The following is a 17,633-nucleotide window of genomic DNA, read 5'->3' on the forward strand; positions in this document are numbered from 1 at the left end:
AAAAATAGCGATGACATATCTCAAAACTAATGAGAATCAGCCAGTGCATTTCTTAGGGACCACAAGGATCCACAGGAGTTGATTCTTAGCTTTATGAAACATGCAGTTTTTTTCAACAACTTAGAATAAAGCCAAACAAAGCAAACTGCACAAGTTTGGTGATGGCAGATATTTTTGAAAAACAATAAATACAAAGGAGAGGATAAGTTCCCAATAAAAAAATTGATTACTTCATCTGCTGAGTGGAAGCAGACAGCAACGTTTTTTATTCCACCAGTGGAAGTTAAATATCTGGAAAATAGATGTTATTGAGAGAACAGGAGAACTTCTGTTGGTTGGCAATGGAGAGAACAACAGCCTCTTGAGAGGACTCTGGAGAGATGGAGGAGCAACAGCTGAATCTCTTACAAGGTATCTGTAAGACCAATATACAACACCAAGTAGGATTTGTGTGACTACATTTCCTTTGTAGCGACAGAGCTGTGACTGTCACCATATCCACATAAGCTGGTCGCAATTTATGAGGGCTGTTTGACAATCTGGAAACTGAGAAATCAAAAGTCATGCCTTGTAATGGCATCCTGGAAGCTGAAGCTATTTAGAATATCAAAAACTCTAGAGTGATAAAGACCTCCCTTAAGTACCTATACTGAGAGTAAAACATGCGTAATGGGTACTTCAATCCAGTTGCCAAAGTTATAACTACATCCAACCCAAACTGAAAACTGGATTAGACAAATGAAGGGTAAAATAAAGGTGTAGCTTTACGGCTTTCAGCCTAGCTACTCATTAGAGGAGAATTTACAATAACTTCACTGAATTCTTAAAACTAGAATGTGGTACTCATTTTCAAAAGTGAAAGTCAACTAAAAATCTTGTGAAATGTCCTGGATTGTGTTATACACACCCAGTGTTCAGTTCTAGGAATTCTTAGTTGAGTTTTTCAAACAGCAGTGAATCAATGAAGTTGGCCAATGGATACAGATACATTTATTCTTGAAAATGTTTCAAAATCTTAGCATCCAATGTTCAGTCACTTACCCAAGGCCATACAGAATGTGTGAAGCAGAATCAGAGACTAACTTGTGATCTGCAGTGCTCTCAATATACTATTCTTTCTCACTGTTTGGGGATCATTCTAATTCAACAGTATCACCATTCCGAAAATGTTGTGTTCTGAAAATAAGCAACAGAAATACAAAAGCTTTTCTTTCTGATTCATTTTCAAATAACTTTTAAACTGATAAAACAGACTTCAATCCACATTGGGTCCTATGTATGATATAGTTAACTGAGTTGTAGAAGTTATTACTTGAAAATTAATTCATTTCATAACTTCAAAACTTTTAGTTTGCATGCTTTATAGCTCTAATTTTTGTTGCAGACTTGCTAAGACATCTTGCCATGCAAGCTATCCTATTTTGTGCAGTACTGAGTCTACCTAAATCTTCTGTGCAAAACTTTCCCTGCTATAGCAACAGCCAACACCTCAGTCTCCAAAGTGGCCCATGAAACCACACAGAGAAGCGCTCTTTATCTTTTATATATACTTTTTTTTTTTTTTAGCTGTGTTCTTGGCACTATCTCTTTGTTTTAAATATAAAGGACTGTCGTTCCTTGAAGGACAGCATGCCTTCATGTTTTATATTTGACTTGAACTCACACCCAGGCCTATGACAAATAAAAAATAAAAGAGAATTGCATGTAGAATCCAGAGTCGGAGATTTGGACTAAACAGGATGGTACCCAAGATCCTTGTGGCATACCATGACATGCCCTATCAAACACATGGGCTTGGACAGATGGCTGGCACCACAGGAAACTGAGAAAAGTGTGCAAAGACAATAAAATAAATGTAAAATTGAGCTTTAATGCTTTGTTTCCTCAAGTCCACCTACACTTCAGATGCTCAAAAAATAAGGTCTCATACACCCTAATTATCTATCCGCCCAGATACAATCATGCATTTCACAGGATCTTTTTGGCACATTTTTTTTACCACAGCTTTACTCTTTTCATTTGTTTAAAAATGAGCCATTTTTTCCTAATTTAACCTGAATGAAAACTTGAAAGACAACTTAAGCCATTTATTCTAGGTGTTGAGGGTTTTTTTCTAACTTCCTAACAAGTTGCAGTTAGGAAAGAAAAAACAGTGGTAAAAGAGAAGAGTGGAACAGTAACATGTTTTTCAGGCATATTAAAAATTCTCATCTGGTGCACTGGTAAAGGTGTAGGTGGCTGAAATCTGTTAGGTATGCAGTAACCTAGCAAGAAAGGGTTACTCAGTGTCTTTCTTCATGTGGTGCCAACATAATTGCTCAGCACTTTAAAACATTACCTCAAAACATCCCAGATATTTGTTAGTATGGGTGTTTCCTTCCCCATAAAAGTGGGTTCAAATCAGAACCATTCATCCACAGGCTTCCTGACAAGGAAGCTGGAGACATGAGAATTCATGTGTTAGCCAGACTGCAAAAAAAATCTGGCTCCTTAGGATGGGTAATATGCAAAAGAAAGGTCCTTATTTTTCTCTATCCCAGACCCAATCCACTGACCAACTTTTTATTGTGGTCAGGAGGGCTTTCATAATTTAGGCCTTGTTTTTTGGTGTGTCAATCTTGCACAGCATAATCAAAACCTACTGGCTTCATTTATTTTATCTTCAATCTATGTTATTACATTGCAAAGGCATTACAGAAATATAAAACTCTTTGGGATCTGGGAACATTATTTGCAGTGCAGGAGACAGATTGTGAACATCCCATAGCAGAGTTCATATCAGTCCATTTTGCTTGTCAGGGATGTTTCTTCTTAAGTGTATTAGTCAAAAGAATACTTTCAAATGTTCCAAAAATAGTAAGTTCAACCAGGGGCAGAGACTTTGCATCCAGAACCATCACCTTTAACATTCTTTGAGTTGTGTTATCTGTAGAGTGTGTCAGCCCGTCTTTTGCCCAGGAAGACCTCTTTATAACCACATTTTAGGAAGCACAGCATGCTATGTGAAATAGTGACTATTCTGTCCTTTCACAGACATTTCTATACTGACAAGTAGCACTAGGTAAGGAGATTGAATATTGCTATCATGGAAGATATTTTGGGGGGTTTATTTGGTGCTGTCTTATTTTACCAGGTAAGAAATAGAATAACTGAAGTATTGTATAGTGCGTGTGCCTTTGCATCCACTGAGCACCTTTAACAACTGAGAATAGCAGCACCGAAAGAAAAATAAATGAAAATAAAGTGTTATTTTGTCTGGGAAACCAAGTTTGAAGCAGTTCCAGGATCGCTTGCACTTGGAGGCTCTGATGTTAGGTGAGGGTGGGACTTAGCCCCTCACTCAGACATGTTTTTCTCCATGCCTCAGTATTTTAAATCTGCCAGTCCTGGAATAATCTGTAGCTATCCCAGTGTCAAAACCCTGTCATTCTGTCAGACTTATAAGTTTAGGAACATACTGATTCCACAATTGTAAAGCAATTTCATTTCCAAAGCAAACGTGCCAAATTGCTTAACACAGATCTAGAAACACTGAAAACAAACTTTTTTTGTAGGGCAGTTCATTACGGATCCAGAAAAAAACACTTCCAACCTACATGCTAGAAAGTAAACATTTCAGGCTCAAAAGCTAGAATGTTCTGTCAAAACAGATTTAGTTTATTTTTTTTTCTCTACCGTCTCTAACTTTTTAAGTCATAAACATTGAATAAATTCACAACACTGTAAGCCAGGAGCATTTCTGCAGGGCAATCAATTTCTGGGGATATCTGTTTCAGTGGACAATATATAACTTGTAAGTAGATATTTGGAATAAGATTTGAATAGCTGAGACAATAAATCTCTTGCAGTTTTTAAAATTTTTGTATTTTGGTCAATTACACCTGTTTACCTTGAAATGTAGGGTTTTTTTTGTTTTGTTTTTGTCTTTTTCTGCTGAATCTGAGAAGTCTGACATGCAACTAACAGTATTTGTGGTTTAAATATCTTCCTTATGCTAACACATTATCTGAACTGGAATAACGTACATCTCTATTCCAGCGAAAGGATCACTAATAAGTATTCAACATCTGAACAACAGAGTTTATGCAAGATTTGTTACAGAACCAGACTTCAAAGCGGCCTCCCTGCGTGCCAAATCTCCTAATGAAGAAAATTTTTCATGTTACTGTATACTGTACATGATCTAAAGCCCTGAATGCACTTCCAGAAGACTAGAAGAGAGTCAGCCATATCACGCGCTGTGTATAAAAATAGCAGTGCAAAATGACGAGTCCCTAACTCATAAGATACATGTGAATAGTTCTGACACAGCAGAAAGGACGACTTACTCTGGGTTTGTAACCTGACCTTTCTGCCACCCCAGTGAAGACAGATGTAATTGTCCCTGAAACTGTTCCTCTGACATGGAATTTTACAGTATATTTTTAAAGCTAAACAGCATGAAGTTTGAAACTACACCCTCCACACTGTGGCATTTAAAGAGACATTTCACGAGAGTCAATATGCATGGTTAAGGCAGCAGGGGGATCTGAGGAGCAAAGATGTTCAGCTGCCCCACTGTCAGCAACCACCACTCTTCAAAAGCCAGACCTGGAGTGGTCTTAGAAAGCCCACTGCACTTCTGTACTGGTTTATCTAGATTCCATACTCTCATTGGATCTCTTCCCTATCTTTATATTGTTCCAGAGCAGGTTTTTATTCCCAGATTTAACAACTACAGAACTCAGAGCAGATTTTTATTCACAGGTTATTTTAACAGTACTCTGAAAGTGCCATTTGCCTCAGTACAATCATCCATTGCAAAGCAATGCAATCAGGACTTGGCTATTCTTTTTATTTTAAGCTGACAAAGGCTTGTCCTGGCAGTGGTCTCCTTTCCACTGAATTACATCCTCCTGTATCTCAGTGACCATTTTTATGCCAGCATTTGAGATTTTTTGTTTTGTTTTGTCTGGAAATGGTATAGCCAGCAGAGATTTATTGATTATAAGTTTTAACTGGCCCTCCTGACAATGCCTAAATGGTTAACTCAATTCCTTGTGAAAATACAAGTTCAAGAAATGAACTCAGAAAAGTGGAATCTCTAGATTTTTTAGAAGCCGAAAGTTTATACATTCAGGTCTCAGAACAGGCTCAAATTATCAAAGTAACCTTAAGATGTTTTATTATTGCATATTGTTCTCATGTACAAAATAAGTCACTTCTTGAAAAAAAAAATTTGGAAAGTTTTTGAACCTGAGAGTATAAAAGAAGTTTCCTATGTGTACAAGGGGACAAAAGGTGTTACAAGTTTGAACACTAGAACAAGAAAAGTCTATCAGGTAATATGCATGACGGTGATCTCTTCCCTAAAACCTAGGCTCAATATCTGCAAGTTTTTCTTTTCCTAGTTACTTTTTACATGCATTAGTACAATGGTCTTATTACTGGCTTTCACAACAACAGGTCATGGTGACTGGAATACCAGGAAAAATGAAGATAAGTAATATAGAAAATACATTGTTCTAATGTTTGCATCCCCAGATTGGTACTCCCTTTCTTTTTTAATTATTGCTACACAGAAAGTGCCATTTTCTGGGTCTTGATATTGCATGTGCTTTAAGAAACATTGATTTATAATTAAAATATCAGCTAAGAAAGAGTTTATAACTTCTGACTGTTTAAAATTGAGTCTAGGAGAACTTTTAAGTTTGAACTCTGCTGTTCCTGTTGCACTGGATGACAGCGGAACTCTGCTAACAAATCTAAAATTAAACACAAATGGAAACAAACATTTCAAAGAAAGCTTCCATTTCTGACATGCCATGCCAAGGACTGCTACAAAGGTATTTTCCAGTACAAACGGATGTAAACTTTCTTAATGTGCTGCTTTTTTTTAGGTGAATTTTTCCTCCAGAAAATGCTGACTTATTTGGCTGCCCATGTGGTTGCAGCTGGCAGCTGAGCAACCAGCCTGGGCAGAGCCTGTGCTCCAGACACCAGGCAGGTTCTTGGTCTTCATAGCAGCTTTTCTCTGTGACATCTCTCTTCCATGTGACAGCTCTTCTGCCATGGCGGGCCATGCCAATGCTATGCCACCACTGCCTGCCTGCTCACCACCCCATAAAGCAGAAATTAGCTTTCTAACATTTGTCTAGGCAATGAAGAGTGACCCTCTGGACATGGTAATATGAACAGAGTGATGGTCCAATTTGGACGCAGATTTTCAAGACTTTTCTTCCTACTGGAACAGCTGTAGATGCTGCCCAAGGAAGCAAACCTTATGTACTCTCTCCACCAGCAGAGTGTAACACAGACACACACCAACTGGCCATAATTTCTGTATCTCTCACCAAAACAATGCTTTTTCCAGTAAAAAAATAACAAACCCCAAACTGACACATCCAAATGTGGTTTAGGATATTTTCCATTGCATTTTCTAGCTGTGTGTAAGTAATTTTCTAAAATAATGTCCCGTTTTGAAATATGAATTTGAAACTCTTTGACTATGAAAATTAAATTTTTTTTTTGCTAAAAAAAGTTATTTATTGTTTAAATTCCATTCAAATTTGAAATTTATTGATAGAGAATGTTGAAACCCTATCCCCAAAGTTTGTGTTGTTTTAGTAAACAGCATTCATGTAGATTACAATGAAAAATACACTGTCATGAGAATATATGCACTACCAGACAACTTAAATAGAGAGAGAAAAGAAGAGGATTTTGAATTTCTGAAAATAAAACACATATTTTGTGCAAAGTTCTTCTGTACTCTTCAGAAACATCCTGGGTTTTATCTTCTAAGATACCAGTTTTAAATTATAGAGTGAGAATTTTGAAAAGCAACAAGTTTGAGAATGTTTAGGAATCATGGAAGCATTTATAATGGAATTTCAAATAATTTCTTTTTTTTAATGGCATTCCTGTGGAGTCAAAAATCTCTTTAGGCTGCAATACAATCTCTGTAGTTTTGCTCAGATGGTTCTAGAAATTTAATTAACTAAAAAAACCCTCAGAAATACAACACAATACAAATAAGGAAACCAGAAGGAGTGAGAATGTCAGAAACAGAGTAACTACCATATTTCTAGGTGTCTTGAAAAATAAAAAGACCCCTTGAAGGAAAAATGCTACTTCTTTCAAGATGATGATTTGCTGATTTTTAGACCAGTATAATTTGAAGCTAAGGAAGAAATGGGAGAGAACTGTATTTCTGGCTCATGGGAAATTATCAGTTGGCTTTATTTTTTACCTTCTTTACACTAGAACAAGACCAAAGTAACCATCATGCCTTTTGAAACAAAATTCTGATGGAAAAAATAAAATCCCCACTTTGGTCTGATAGCACTTTCTGCCCCTCCCTCATTTAAACTTTCTCACTACAAATTAATTTTTTAAAAAACACTCTTCCAGTCTGAATCTTTCATAATGCTCAGGTCCCTCAGGTCCCTCCATCCAGTGATTTAAGGTGAATGTTGCCTCCTTCAAATTGATGCTGGAGAAGAAAGATCCTTTGGTAACTTGGATGGAAAGAAGACAGAGAAAAGAAGATCAAAAGGGAAGGACAGACAATAAATAGAAATTTTCAGCAACTCTTTTCAGAAGATTACACAGTCCTTATCTTTGCTGCTGGTGGAACAAACCAAAGTTTTTCACCCTTCTCAAAAACGCTTTCTACAGAATGATGTGAAATGAAGAAAAAGGTGTTTTCAAATTCTCAATTTATATTAACCTCGCAGACACCTTCAAAATGAATCTGGTGCTTTTCCTAGTAATCTATCACCCCTACATAACTGTCTGTAATAAATATTAGCAAAACGTTTCTTCACTGAAGTACTCTGGATATTTGTGTGCTTGCTGTGCTCTAACTTTTATTCTTTGAAATACAAGTGCTTCATGACAAAAATCAGGCTCACAAGCTTGTCTGTAGCTCACAGTGTATTGTGTCCTCTGTACACAATAACTGGCTCTGTAAAACCTTCCAGAAAAAGAGGGGTTTTTTTGCTTTTTGCTTTTTCAGCACTCCATGATGTCTTCTTTATCTCATCTGTCTTCTCCAAGGTATAAAGGCACACAAAACTGAGAGCCTTTAGGATCTCTGCCTATTCTTTAAGGAGTAACTTCCCCTGAATTGCACAGTGTGGAAACAGCAAAATTTCAGTCCAGGGCATCCTGCTGTTTTTGTGCTATCTTCCTCCCATATGATCTACCCCAGTCCTCAGCTCCACACTCTGCCAACACCACCTTGGCTTGTGGCACCACTCAAAGAGGAGGCAGGGGTTGCTGCCTATAATTCTGATTTCTGAAGACAGTCCCCCTCCTCCCTATCCCTTTCCTATAATGGAAGAAACATCTGGGGATATAAAAGTTGTGGGGACCTACTGCTACTGCCTCTCATCACCACAGGCCAGCACTGCCTCAGAGTTGTTCCTAGGTGGGTATTTGACTGTGAAGTTGCAACCCAGCAGTGCTTCAGTAGGGATCAATAGCTGGGGTTTTCCCAGGAATTTTATTCTGCAGTGTAGAGAAATATAGGCCTAAAGCCACAGCAGAGGCCTTGAGAAGTGGAGATGCAGGATGTGTCATGGGGTATGGGAATGGGATTGTAAGAGATGGGGCCATGGCTGGCACTGGAGACCTTATCGCCATAAACACCCCGCCAGTGGTCACTAACGGGAACATAGGACTGGATTTCAAGTAAAGGGTGTTACACGGAGAACAAAGAAGTAGTAGCTAAAAAACTCATGTGAGACAGAGAGCTGCAGACCAGGCAAGAAAGACCATGGTGTAAAAGTGTATTACCAGACATACAAATATGACCCTGTATGGATCCTAGAGTGAGGTAGAAGAAACCTGGGCTTCCTCTTCTTCTCATCAAGGGCTCTAGATGCTGACAATTTCCTGTAACATCCTCACTGCCAGGACCAGGGCGAGACCAGCAAGTTTATGACCCTGAGGAGCAGAGGAAGAGTGAGCAGAAAATCAGGAAAAGGCATAGAAAATAAGAAGTGTTTTCACGATGAGTTTAACTGAATTATTATAATTACTGGAACTCTTTTGGCATAGGTGTATTCTTTTTCTTTCTGCCACAGTTACTCCTGAATTAGCAATGATCTTTGAATCAGACTGTAATAAAATGTAATAATTTTAAATATATTAACAATTAACTTTTGAGTTTATATATAAGGTGTATCTCCTCTTTTCCCAAACAGCAACAACAAAAAAATTACTGTAATTCTGGGTCCATATCCCAATAAAGTGACTAAAGTAGAATCATAGTGTAGCAGGGGGGGTCCCGGGAGCAGGGGAATCCAGCCAGAGTCACGATACGAACACCGATACGATTTGAGCATCGTGCTCCAGATTTATTATTCAGTTACACCGAGTTATACTTTTTCCAAAGTTCACGCCCCTTTCCCATGAGAAAGCCTCTAAGCAGCGGGGGAGCTGACCAGTGTATACCTTTTCCCAAGGCTGTTCAAGGCTGCCAGCTAGCAGGTGCCTTGCAAGCCTGCTTTCAGCCTGAGGCCCCATCAGGGTTACTTCTGCAACAGCCCTGGGATACCCAAGCCCTCCTGGGGTATCCTATATTCCACAAGGAATCCCTCTACATCATAGAATCATAGAATATGCTGACTTGGAAGGGAATCATCACGATCATTGAGTCCAACTCCTGGCCCTGCACAGGACACCTCAAGAGTCACACCCTGTGCCTGAGAGCATTGTCCAATGATCCTTGAACTCTGTCAGGCTTGGTGCTGTGACCACTCCTCTGGGGGAGACTGTTCCAGTGCTCAACCACCCTCTGGGTGAAGAACCTTTTCCAGATATCCAACCCAAACGTCCCCTGACTCAGCTTCATGACATTAAGCTACTAAAAATAAGTACTTAGTAAGGTTTTTGCTAATGATACCAGTAAATTTGTGGTTGTCAGAATAACAAACACTGTTTGTAATATCCATACAGGGGCAGGCCACTTACACAAATTCCTAAACATTTTCCTTTGACCTTGTTCCTGAATATTACCTGCTGAAAAACGATAGAACTAGAAAAAATGAGCAAAACATATGGTTATATAGAGCTGTGTATGAAGCTGTCTGCTCTTTTGCCTTCTGTTGAAACAGTCTCAGGTGACATTAAAAATCAAATCTCTTTTAGCTTAAAGAACTACAAGACATGAGCAGTGGATTGAGCTCATTCCTGGATTTCCACGCCTACTTGGATGGAGTGATTTTATTTTCATCGAGAAGACTTTCAGAACCTGTATTTTGAGTTTTGCTAATCTTAAAATATTCAGGGTTTAAAGTTAACAGAAAGGCTGTAATTTAAAACACTAGTGTTTCTTGAGTATACATAGACTCAAACAAAATGGTAAAATATATCAAAAGAATTAGGTTTACAGGCTATAATCCATTACCTCTTAGTCATCATCTACCATAACCAAAGGCAATTTGTTAATGTCAGAAAAAACCTGGCATTTCTGTGTAAAAGTGATCATACTGCTCAAACAATAGGAAACAAAGGAAAAAAGACAATGTTTCTTTCCTTGGTCACTATCAAAGGAGAAAAAAAAGGCTACATAAGGTTAATGTGGGTCTGCAAGGGACACAGCACACCAGTGGATGCCAAAAGTGGCGTTCAGCATTTATTCTATATGCCTATGAGACAAGACACCACCAGAAATTCAGGAAAACCAGTCCAGTTGCAAATGAGTTACGTTTGCTGATTCTCTGAGCCTTTGTGTTTTCAGTCTGGATTGCTGCAGGACCATTACTTTAGATGCCATTATGACACTGAAAATTCATGTTGCAGAAGTGATCAAGTGATCTTCACTATGCTCCCTCTGTTAAGATGTTCTTTACAAGGCTAATTTTCTTACCTCCATTCCTTTTTGGCTATTCTGTCTCTGATTAAACCTAAATCTTACAGGTGTAAAGGACAGACACATTTCCAATGAGAAAAAAACAAACCCAGTCTCAGAAGATATGATTTTCACACCAGCTCAAATCAGTACTCATAAGTTTTACAAGTTCCTGTGAACAACTGCAGACCTTCTATTCTCACAGAAAGGTAAAAACTAAATCAAGTTTTAGATTTTGAATTAGATCTTACTTCAATAAATGTAGGGGGAAGTTTAGGCATGTTGGCAGCCTATTTGTCAGAATACATATGAGGACATGTAAGCAAAGGCAATTATTTGTTCTGTTTCCTATGTCATTCCTTGAGCTGGGGAAGGAAACACCTTCAGAAAGAAAACATGAGGGGCAGTCCACTCAAAGATTGGTGCTGGAAGGAAACCACCACCTTTTTTTGCACTGAAGAGAATGTTACAACTGGTATTTCTCAAAATAAACCTCAACCTCTGGGTCTTTAAAATAAAATTTAAAAGAAGCTCATTCAGTTCTGCTTAAATAGATAAACTGCATTTTGACCATCTACCACTGCTCCAACATTGTTTTGCTCATAGGCTCACTGTTTGGCTAAGCTGATGAATGGCCATTAGAATACATGACTATTTCAAGGCCTATTATGGCTCTAACTTGGCATATTTTATAGGAATTGGTCATCTTCCTTTCATTGCCTCATACATCATCTTCTCTAGACTTCTCCAGGAGCCAAATAAATTCACCATAATGTGAGAAAGGATTTATTTTCAGTCTGAAAAGGATTTCTTTTCCTAAATATAATGGATTAGCTTTGCTCCAAATCTATTCTGTCATCTAGCTGAATTTGTTGGAAGGAAAAGAAAATCAAAGATTAAATGCATTTGAGCTGCTGTAGAGACATCAGGAAAGATGTTTTTTATGGTCAAAGTGAATAACCTCTGGTTTTCCCTTTTTCTTTTTCAGGAATAATACTATACAGTAAAGGGACACTGTGGGGTGAAGCAGAGCAGTATCATATTGGTAGAAATGTTTTTGCTTTTGATAAATACGGTAGGAAATCATGTAATGTTATGAACATTACCCTGTGAATAAAGCTCACAAAACACCTTGCCTAGCTTCAAAGACTTTGTACATTGTAGAAAGCTGTGAAAGACATGAAGACTTTCTGATTGCAGCACATTTGCTCTAAAGAAGAGACAATATTTCATCGATTTAAGGAGTTTGGGGTGGTTTTATTTGTTTGGTTCTGTTTTGGCTTGGTTTCCTGTTTGTTGTTGTTGTTTGTGTGTTTTAATTTGGTTTGGTTTGGTTTTTTTTCATTTCAAACTCTAAGATGGGACTTTGTGACAAAAAATCTTGTTTATTTTTCTGACTGCATTGGTTAGTCTAATAAAAAAATCTCTTCTGTGAAAATTTTGGTGGATATAAATAATGAAGGTTACTGATACATGCATCAAAACTACATTTAGGCAACCCAATAAATAATCAATACATTGAGCTAAGCTGATATAGTCCTATTTACCATTTTTTACCTCTCATTTTAAATATTCAGTGCTACAATGCAATCAAAAATGCTGATTAATAACAAAATCTGATAAATTATCATTTTACAGAGAATAATTGTTCCCATATTACTCATTTTCAGACATGAAGACAATCTGCTGTACGGCTAAACTACAATCTTTGATTTTACACTGTTTAAGAATAAACTGTATTCTGAATCAGTCTTTTTTAATCCTTCATGTCTAATTGAAGATCAAAAAGTCTGATAAATAATATTTTAATGTTAAATTTATTCACAAAGATAAATAACTGTTCTGCTTCTTCATCTGTCAGGAAGTGAGAAAATAAATCTGATCTAACCATGAGCAATTTGAATTATTTGCATATTTGGAAAACTATTAAACTTAGAGGAATTGATTTATTTGCACAGTGAAAAGCAAATATTTATATTCCTTTTAGAAGCATGGATCATTTTTATTCCAGAACGTAAGAGTTTGCCATTGAAATCAGCAGTAAAAAGTTATTGAAAAGACTCATTTTGAGAGAAAAAGTATTTCTAATGTCACTGTATTGTAAAATGTAAGTCATCATGTTTTAACTAAACTTAAAGGTAACTGTGGTACAAAACCAGGTCAACCTCTGAAATCAGATTGCACGATATTATGGATGCATGAAAATGAGTTTGAGGTGTTAATAATTACATTTGGAAACAAAATAGTTACATGCTGTAATTATAGTGTTAAAATACTGACTTCCTTCAAATGTCTATAAAGGAGAAGAAAGCACATGTTTTCAGAAGGTTTTTTAAACATTATTATGTCTAGTGTTGTCTAATTTGATTAAGGGCTCCATTCTGCTAACCTTCCTCATGTTAATTTATTTAGTGTAAGGGACTCTTCCAAGACTGAACCTTTCAGCCTGGCTGAAAGAATTAGTTTACATTTTGCAGAGCATTATTATCTAATTGCGTATTTGTCTGTATTGCTGTTTAATATGAAAACAATGCATTTTTCTATGCTTTTTTTTGTTTTTTACATTTTTTACCTTATATTGTATTTTTAGTCATCATTTTGGTGCCTTATATTAACATTTAAAATGAGAGTATTATAGCTATCTGAAAAATAAATTAAGTGCAAATGGAAATTCAGATAAATCCAGCTAGAAGCTATATTCAAGCTATGCAAGAGATTGCAAATAAATTTAAATCATGGCCATATAATAGAAGTGAGAGCCTTTCCTAGTTTTATTGTGCATGTTCTGATAACATCTCACATCTCAGTCTCGGAGGAGGAGCCATCCCATTATTTACTGTAGTCACAGGCCACGATTCCAGGGTATGTTGCCATATGCATCAGTCAGTAAGTACAAGAGCAATCTAATTGACTAGCAGGAGATACTCAATTTCCTTGTGGCAGAACTTAATGTTCTAGCATAAAACCAGCTTACAAGACAAATTCAGCGTTGAATCTGGATGACACCAACTTCCCACAGATAGGAAAGCATACGAGCCAGTGAAATTCAGGATTAAGACTACTGAATGCACTGAATTCAGAGCTATCATGCTATACATTGTAGTTCATAGTATTGAACATTATCATAGTAATGGTATATTGCACTGTGATAACACAGCACACTGTTTAGAGAATGCATCTAAACAATAAATTTCCTTAAAGCTCTGGAAAAAAATCTCTAAAGAATGAAGAAAAGACTAGAAGTGTTTTCCCCACATCACAGTCTGTCTCTTACAAGCACCATTCCAGCCTACACACCAGCTTGTTGAGCTTTTGCCCTTCTGATATCTAAGTAAAACATTTCTCATCATTTGTAGGAGAGTGACTCTCATTCTTTACAGGCAGTGGCAGAAATAAGAAGTGGGGATGTGCAGAGGCAGAGAGAGGAAGGCCCAAATTTGACTCATTCCTGGTAACTACTGTTGGTACTTATACCTGGTACTGCACCCACTTCATCCTCCAAGTGCTTCTTTCAACAGATTTTCATCATTGAGTCAACTTTCTTAGGAAGTTTTCTAACCAGAGGCTGAAATGAGACATCAATTTACTACTACACTCTCAGCCCCCTCCTCTGAGAGGAATTTCTCTCAATGGCTTCTCCTTGAAACAGGTGGGTACCAACACATATGTGCTGGGTAAGTGTATCACTAAATCTTCCTTCCCCTTCCTTCCCCATCTGTTAACAGATAGGCAGGCAACCAAGAAACTGAACTAAACTTAATGGGACATGGTTGGTTACCTTTTTAACTGGATTGACACTGAAAAGATGAGCCTGTATGTTGTGAAAAAATTATGACAAGCTATGTGACCTAACTTAACCTCTGTTGATGTTCAAGTGCATCCATGTGGAGCAGCTGTCCTGCTTTTACATGTCATTTCCTTACAACATTTCCCTCCAACCTGTTTTGCTAGAACTTTCAGCTTTACTGATTGGCTAGGTTCTATGTGAACCCTGTCAGTAGGAGACTGCCCTGACTAAATCTTTGTTCAGGAAAAATTAAATGAGACTGAGATAGTGCCAACTGGTATGGGATGCGATCAAAGCAGGGAGCAGGCTGACTCCTGCCCCAGTAGGGTGACCTGAGACAATGTGCAAACTCACACTCCAGCCCTGCTCGCTTTACCATGTTCATACACTCAGGAATTTCTTTCAGCGTTTTCTGTTCTAAGATTTCTGGTGATAAAACAGTGATTGAACAAAAGCTGTATCCATCAGGTTTGGGGTGACTGTTTAAAGCTGTATGGGAGGAAGAGATAGAAGAAAGGAAAGAAGGAAGGAAAGAAGGAAGGAAAACCAAGCCCTGAACACCAACAAATCTAAAGGTAAAGGCAATTATGTGGGATGCAGAATTCCACAACCACAGAGGTCTGACCACTCAAGACTCAGTTTGTATCTACTTCTTTCTGGAAAATTTGGAGATAAAAATATTTTTTTTTTTTTTTTTTTTGTAACTGGATGAGAAATGGGAATGTTTTTAAAGTCTTGAAAGTTTAAATGGGCTGAGAAATACAACTGTCTGTGTTCAATAATTTGCCCAGCACAGGGCCATTGACATATGAGTATTGTCTTAGAAAATATCTTCCTGAAACCTTTTAAGGCCATTCCTTTAATTTTAAAGTTGTAAAACCCCTTGGTTTTATCTCCCAACTCAGATGTGAACAGTGCTTTTAAATTCAGAACCAGGCCAGTTTGAAACATTTTGTTCTCATAGTCAGGAGGGACTAAATTTAAAAGTGCTAGTAAGCCAACACCTGCTGCAAATAAAAGAGAGGCTCAACTTCATGCTCAAATTTATTTTTCACTGCATATGGGAGATGTGACAAATCTCCAATAGGCTGCTCAACAGCTTCAAGGGGAAAACACAGATAAGCAACAATGTTAGGAGAAAACAGTATCATGATATGGAAAAAGTAATTCTTTCAATGGATTATTGCTGAAGGTCAGTCTAAATTTGTAAGCATTTTGAGAAGGAATTTCTTTCTGCACAGCCAAATTAAATTGTAGAAATAAAGAGTCTAAATCTGCTTCAGAAAAACTGAATGTAGAGAAAGAAAAATCAAGAGGCTATAGCAATATGTTTAATCCAGAGACACAGCTGATGAGATCAGACTTTTATTTGTACTTCTCAGAAACGGCAAGGGATAATGAATCATTACATTTGTCTCCTGCCAATGAAATGCATGTTTACTTCTATTGTATGCCCAGAATAAGATTTTAAAGCATTGTGTATGTTTTCCTGTTTTTCTCCTTGCAAGAGTGAATGTCTCATTGAGAGGACTGACTCCTTGTGTCAATAATAGGCAGAAAAATGTATTTTGCTTTTGATATAATTTGAAATGTCACTGTTAAAAGATTTTTCCATCCTCAATCATTTAAGCTTTTCTGTAGGTTATTTTATTTTTTTTACATATTGTTGTATACAAGGCTCCTACAGAGTGTCACAGTCCAAAAAAAGAAAGTCTGAATAACAAATCCAGCTGCATGTAATCACACTGCTTTATTATCCTTCCTAGATCCCTCCCCAAAATACTCTCTGCCAATATGTCTGCCAAAATGAGAAAATCTAGTTAACAGGTTTTCTATAATCACTTTCATCATACTGATGAGTTAACACTTAATCATTCTTGTATTCTCCATATTAATTTAATTCATCTACCTCTGTTCAGGAAGCCATACTCCAGTTAATTTTAATACAGGCATGATAACACAGACATCAGTGAAATCTCTAGGAGCATAGCAAGGATCCTGGATACATGCCTACACTGCTAGTGTGTGCTGAAATCAATAGTCACCATCATTATTACTATTGTTTTGAATGCTAATTGTATTTAAGTGGACACTGTTATGACAAAATGCAATATAATTACAGGTTTTGCTCCACTGTGAATAAAATCTCTGAGTCAGTCTTCAAGACAGAGGTAATCAATTCCTTAGACATCAGTAGAGAATCTAGTTTTGACCTCCAGGAATCACAATACTACTACTACTACTAGTGTCACTGGTACTACTAAGAAGTAGATGAAGAAGTTTAAAATCTCAAACCCACAATCTAATAAGGACTCAAGAAAGGTAGTAATATAAATCCACTCCAAGGGCACCAGGGTAGTGCTATCAGACTGGAGGGAAATTATCAGTACAGCTTTTCATTTTATTACCGTCTCCTGACAGTAGTTTCAGAAACACCTGGAGTTGTCTCTGACAAGGAAGTTTCTAGATGGAATTTGTTTAACCAGTATGGGAAATAAAATATATTATTTTTTTTACTGCTATTCTAACAATGGCCTTGATAATATGCAAATTACACAGTTTGCAGACATAAAAAAGCAAAGCACATACAGACACATCTGTCCTTTCTTTGCTTCCTTGCTACTTACACTTTGCAGACGTGTAGTTAATGATCCTGTGGCACCAATTTTAAATTATAAGGCTCTTTCTTTGTTGGGAGCTGTTCTTCATCATTATTATTCTCTTTTGTGGAGGTTGCCAAATAAAACAGATACTTGGTTTATAACTGAAGTGCTGAAGTGTTACTTAAGGTACTAGAAACTTAGAGTATTCCCCATCAAATTAAGGAAAGCCAGACCATGACACTCCTATTTCACATATTAAGTCTAAGAGGGACTTTTTATCTTCGCTATCATTTTCCACCAATAATTTTGCTATGGTCTATTTTTTATAAGGTTTCTAAAATCAGGCTTAGACACAGCTCCTCAGTTAGAGCATATTCACAGATCCCCTCTAATGGAATTTCAC

General features: G+C 37.2%; 1 long non-coding RNA gene across 1 annotated transcript in view; it reads left to right on the plus strand.

Annotated features, from left to right (window-relative positions):
* The window catches only part of LOC121657991, a 40,325-nt gene extending 25,006 nt beyond the window's left edge, over positions 1-15,319 (plus strand). The window contains exons 2-3 of the long non-coding RNA XR_006013814.1: positions 10,909-11,049; positions 11,829-15,319. This is a non-coding gene — a long non-coding RNA (uncharacterized LOC121657991). The remainder of the gene's footprint in view (positions 1-10,908; positions 11,050-11,828) is intronic.
* The last annotated feature ends 2,314 nt before the right edge of the window (positions 15,320-17,633 follow it).

This window comes from Corvus kubaryi, unplaced genomic scaffold (assembly GCF_017639235.1).
Source record: "Corvus kubaryi isolate FWS band 111438036 unplaced genomic scaffold, C.kubaryi_AGA036_p1.0 split1-65, whole genome shotgun sequence".
NCBI lineage: Eukaryota > Metazoa > Chordata > Aves > Passeriformes > Corvidae > Corvus > Corvus kubaryi.